This window comes from Sinocyclocheilus rhinocerous, unplaced genomic scaffold (genome assembly GCF_001515625.1).
Source record: "Sinocyclocheilus rhinocerous isolate Xijiao unplaced genomic scaffold, SAMN03320098_v1.1 scaffold2077, whole genome shotgun sequence".
NCBI classification, from domain to species: Eukaryota; Metazoa; Chordata; class Actinopteri; order Cypriniformes; family Cyprinidae; genus Sinocyclocheilus; species Sinocyclocheilus rhinocerous.
In genome coordinates this window covers 100,181-106,565 of record NW_015655567.1, presented here as the reverse complement: position 1 = coordinate 106,565, position 6,385 = coordinate 100,181, and positions in this window count along the sequence as shown.

Genomic DNA, 6,385 nt, shown 5'->3' with positions numbered 1-6,385 from the left:
ATATATATATATATATATATATATACATGCATGTGTGTGTGTGTATGTATATATATATATATATATATACATTAAAAATATAGCCTATACAGTACACACACATATATTATGTAAACACAAACTTTTATTTTGGATGCGATCATTCGCAAATAATCGTTTGACAGCCCTAATTTTTTTTACTATTATTTCATAATAGTCAGGCTTTTTTATGGAAATACAATGATTATTGAGAGATGTACAAATAACTTTCCTCAATAAAGCCTGATGTATATTTGATATTTACATTTTAATATTTTTTCTAAAAAAAAATAAAAAAATTTTTTTTAATTGCTAACAATATAAAAGTAATTTTTATGTTTACTTTCTAAAAAACATTAAAGATTTCACAGCAAAAAAGACATGTGAACCATTACCAGAAGGTGGTATTACCATTTTTACATTAAAAGGCCTTTTACATGATAAAAAAGGCATGAACTATCAATCAGATGACAGAAGGCATGTAGATTGTGTACAACAGGTTTTCAGCAAAGCGGCAAGTTTTGATCATATTGGTCATTTAGAGGGTTTATAGGGTTAAGCTTCCGTTTACCATATTTAATATGGTATGATATACGACCCAATAAGACTTTTCACAACAGATGCTTTTTATACTGCCATATATTGCGTATAACTTATTTGGTGGGTTGCAATTGTTTGTTATGTATTTGTTCATTTATTGAGAGGAGCTTAAACAAAAAATAGCACTTGGCAAGAATCAACTAAAAAAAAAATAGAAACATTTAAAGTCGCAGTGTATTGATGTTGTTTATTCAACATATCACATTTAGAAAGTAAGTGATATATTGATGGCTGGACTCAAAACTGCAAACAACAGGTTCTCCATGAGCAAGATGGAAACAGTGTTGAGTGTAAGTGTCTTAGTTAATGGTATTTTGACATAGTGCAGCGTGAAGCCAGTGGTAAGTGGGTGTAACTCTAGGAAAATGGGTGTTTCTCTGCTTTCTGCAGTCAGAAATTCCAGACACAAGCACATTAACGTGCTGTACCTCCGTCTCATTATAAAGATGTCCAGTCAGCAGCCCAGAGGAAACAGCCCTGCACGGAGAACCAGAGAGAGTTACAGTCACACACTGCGTTTAGGACAAAAACATATTTAAACAGAAATAAATACATGTATTAATCAACGATATGCGATTTAAAGTCGGTCCACCACATTTCCACTTGTAAGTGTTCCTAATTTTCCCTTTGGATAGAATCAATGATTTGCAGAAGCTGTGTAAGAAAAAATGAGCTTTGAACATGAATGCTCCACATTCCTCTGACAGTATCCTTGGTAACAGATGGACAAATAAAGACACTGTAGAGGATCAAACATTGTGTGTGACTGATGGTTTGTGTGTTCACCGTTATCATGCCTGCAAAACCACCGGCACTATATACTGAGGTTACTGTAATATGTTAATTACGTGGAGTGTTATTAATGTAACTGTTGGTAATGTTTCGGTTGCTGTGCAATTATTTTAATATCAAGCGCTCAGTGTCACATGATCAGTTTGTGTTTGTGACGTCATAATGTCATTAGTCCACCAGGTGGCAACACCTCCATTGAGCGCTGAGCTGGAAAACTACTTTTTAGATGAAAAATGTCCAGAGAGCATTCATTTGTTTAACCTACGCTCAAATGATAGGCTTTTTAAAAACAATTTCAGTTTTTATCTGCAGGTCTGTGCTTACTGCAAGAACTAAACCTGTGGTTTACTGTTACTGTATTTTTATTTCTTTGTTTACTGCTTTCTATTTCCCAGAGAAAAACCTACAATGCTTTCAAATTGAACCTGTAATTTTAAATTGGTTGGTTGTTTTTAAGAATGAAAACTCTTCCAAATTAAAATTCCAACACCATCATATCATAAGTTCTGTAATAGTTGTTGGGTAAACATGTGAAGGCAATAAAAGCACACTAGTGTATTCATGTCATTGCAGTGATTTCTGCACAGCGGTTTGCTTTGCACAAAGAGCTTTCTAGCAACAATAATCTTTGAAGGAAAGTCAAAATGGCCATGTGCTACGGTTTAGGTGAGGTTAACAGTCAACTAAGACTGTTTTTGTTTGTGGGCGATTTGCAGCCACATGTTACCAAGCAAGTGTTATACTTGCAAAATTCTTCCGATTTGGACCCATATGTTTTGAGAAAAACCAGCCTTTCTCTAGGGTTTGGTTGTGTTACTTCTGTACACCGGCATTACACAAAAACAACCTGGATGCCCTGATATTTTTTTCTGAGCTAATAGTTAAGACGATGCATGTGGGCTCAACACGATTCCACTTTGAGAAAGCCATACAGTGAGCGCCAAAAGAAGCAAAAGGCCTCTCAAAAGAATGACTACAGTCTACATGTGTCAAATCTGCCATACAGCTTAGGCAGTGAGGAGATGTGCTCCGTAATTTCTGCAATCAGACCTGTTTCCAGCGCAAAGGTCATGATGAAAAACAGCCAGAGCATGGGTTACGGGCTGGTTTCATATTCTCGCTTGATTCTGTTATAGCTGTATCAGTAATGAATGGCTATATTGTTGGCAAGCGGCCCTTGAGAGTCGCTTCCTCTGAGAAAAATGGAAAAAGAACCCAGCGAGAGAAACCCAGACATGCCACTGAAAGAACAAAACCAGCAGGCTGACACCAAGGACAGCAGCTCTGATGCAGCTGGGGATGAAGGATGGACTTTGGTCAAATGACGGAAACACCGACATGCCACTTTCAGTCCAAAACAGCAAAATATGGTAAAATAAGTCCAGTCTGACCCAATGAGAGCAGCTCTGATGCACCGGGGTTTAAGACAGCAGCGCATTTATTAAAGGGGTCATATGATGCGATTTCAATTTTTCCTTTCTCTTTGGAGTGTTACAAGCTCTTGGTGCATAAAGAAGATCTGTAAAGTTGCAAAGACTAAAGTCTCAAATCCAAAGAGATATTTTTTATAAAAGTTAAGAGTCAGCCACGCCTACCTAAAACGGTTTTGTAAAAATCGACGCGTTTCAAAACGGCGGGGCATAGAGGAGAAACAATAATGTACAGTATGTCGAAAATAATGTGTTTTTTGAACCTTAAACCGCATAAACACATTTCATTACACCAAATACACAAAATAATGTTCTTTTTAGCAGCATCATATGACCCCTTTAATCTTAGTTAATGTTTATTTCAACATTTGCTAATGCATTCTTATTTTTTGGGACTTGAGCTAACAAAAACAATGAACAGTTGTTGTTTTTTATTAATATTAAGAAAAATTAATAAATACTGTACAAAAATAGTGTATTGCTCATTGTTAGTTAATGTTACGTAATGCATTGACTAACATAAACTAATGGCTTTTTTGTAGTCACCATATAACAATAAAAATAATGTGTGTGTGTGTGTGTGTGTGTGCAAATTAATGATTAATTTGTCTTCCTCCTTAGCACAGATTGTCTTAATGTTTAAAAACAAAATGTCTTTGCTCAGCATTTTATACGATTTACAAATGAAACGGCTCCAGTTTGGGGCTGTTCTAAATGTAAACATGTGAAGTTGCTGATTCAGCAGGTTCAGAGTGAGAGGAACCAGTGTGATTTACTGCAGCTTTGCACAGATGCTGTGAGCAGCTCCGAAACACACCGCAATCTACTGTAGCTGTTGCATTGAATAAGAGAGAGGGACAAGTGTTACAAGCTGATTGTGCATAGATAAGATCCCTGAAGTTGCAAAGACTAAAGTCATCTCTTTGATAAAGAGATATTCTTTATCAAAGTTAAGACTCTGCCGCGCCCCCCTAAAACGGCTCACTCTAACACGCCCCCACATATCTACGTCACGATGTGGGAAGATTTGCATAACGCTGCCAAAATGTTCATGCAAAGAAGGAAGGCGTAACTTTTATTCTCGCTGTAGTATTATTGCTGCCTCTGCCATGTCGTGAAGGCGCTGTGTGCTACCTTGTGAAGTGTGTGTGTGTGTGCAAATTAATGATTAATTTGTCTTCCTCCTTAGCACAGATTGTCTTAATGTTTAAAAACAAAATGTCTTTGCTCAGCATTTTATACGATTTACAAATGAAACGGCTCCAGTTTGGGGCTGTTCTAAATGTAAACATGTGAAGTTGCTGATTCAGCAGGTTCAGAGTGAGAGGAACCAGTGTGATTTACTGCAGCTTTGCACAGATGCTGTGAGCAGCTCCGAAACACACCGCAATCTACTGTAGCTGTTGCATTGAATAAGAGAGAGGGACAGAACGACAGTCATCGAGTTCCTGTGAAGATTTACATTTAAAAGACTCTTCGGTCTTTGATGTAAGTCCACAAGTTCAGTCGTTCTGGGATTTCAGTTCTGGTATTATGAGAGACAGCTGTAGAAACACCTGTACTGTGCTCAGTCATGTGCATTGCTTCATGTTCTCAGTTTATTTTTTCCTCATTAAAAAGGTTTTGCACTTAAAGGGGTCATAGGATGCTAAATGAACTTTTACAAGTTGTTTGAACTGAAATGTGTGTTGGCAGTGTGTGTACACAACCACCCTATAATGATAAAAATCCACCCAGTGTTTTTTTTTAATCTGGTTAAATGTTTTCCCCTTTCTCAAATCGAGCCGATCTCAGATGCCTGTCTGTGTGACGTCACTCTGACAGGCCCCTCCCACGATAGTTTGATTGGCAGTAGCGTTTCAGCACAGACTGGACTTGCGTCTTACCTTAGACCCGCCTGAGTGAGCTGTCATCAGTCCGCCATTGTTTCACCATCGGAGCAGATGTAGACAAGAATGACTCCTAACAAGCGATTGAGGTGTTTTGTTGTTGGATGTAATAATGAACATAGCAGTCGTCATTTACTCCTGACATCTGATCCGCTGAACTCGCAGTGTATTACATTGTTTCTGAAGGGAATGCGCCACCGATCTACTTAAATGCGTCTATGTTCGCGTGAATCATTTGTGATCCAGCTTCACCTACAGAAGAAGTGAGTGTAATGTTTTGTAATAAATCTTTCTGCAAATCGCCTTTCCTAATAATGTGCTAATTAGCGAGTTTCACGATGAATGCGGCTAAAGTAAACAGTCTCTCCGAGAGCAGCTCGGAAGAGAGGGGCGGGGTCAGCAGAGCTCATTAACATTTAAAGGAAAATGCTACAAAAATGGCTTGATCTGAAAAGAGCTGTTTTTGACAGGGTAAAAAGGGTGTTTTTTTACACTACCATTGAGAAATTTTAACCAAACTATGTTACAGACTTTTCATTAAGACCCTAAAGAATCACATCAACTTGTGGAAAATGGGCATCCTATGACCCCTTTAAGGTCAGTATGAAATTCAAATTCACTCTATCTCTTTTTAAAATGCATCAAAATCCAATCAACAACCAATGAATAGAACCAAATCCCACCCTACATTTTTTCTTTTCTATAATCTGTCTGTTCACTCGGATGTAGGCTACGTCACAATACAGAAGAAAAGATCTGTCACTAAATCCATTTCATCATGACTTTAAGGAAGTGAATGGTTGGCTGTAGACTAATAAATGCTGATTTGTTTGACATGGAGCAGGTTGCACGTTGAGATCACATGACCAAATACTACTCACCCCACTGTTTTAAAACATTTTAAATTATGGTAATAATATTGTAATCCATCACTTTTAGAAGTAACTTTCCCCAACACTGATCATCAGTGGATGTTTTCTGCTAAACAAAATTATTCACTGCAGGCCCATATCATCAGTTCATGGAATATTATAAAAATAGAATGCACTAAAATAGTGAGGTATTTCCATTCATTAATGGGACTGAAGATCACAGACTCCTACGGATTGTTGAAAACAGGCCAAAAATGTCAAGACTTCTTATCAGCCAGTCTTACAAGTATGTAACCATGAGAGTAGAGGAAAAATTCCATTACAAATGTTACGAAAAGCAAGACTTAGTAAGCAAGTACCAACAGACACATTTAAAAAACTGCAGCTGGGGATGGTCCACCTATTATTGTGCTAAATTAGTTATATTTACATCAGTAAATACTACAGAGAATCAGTTTTAGTACAGGATCAAGCTACTATGAGATTCCATTCAGATTTCAGACTGAATGTATTCCACTGACCTGTTAAGACAAGACTTAATGCAAACATACTCATGGCTGTAAATCATTGATTTTGAGCCGTTCTGTAAATCTTGTTCCACAATATGCTTCAGAGGCAAAACATTTTAAAGCTGTACTTTGGCATGACAAGAATGCTCTGATCATGTGTCAGAGACGCACAGCCTGCTCATCTCACTGATCATATCAGCAGAACCTGACAGAGAAACACACAGAGACAGAGAGGAGATAAAGCGTTTGTTTGAAAGGTTGCCGTGACAAAGGAG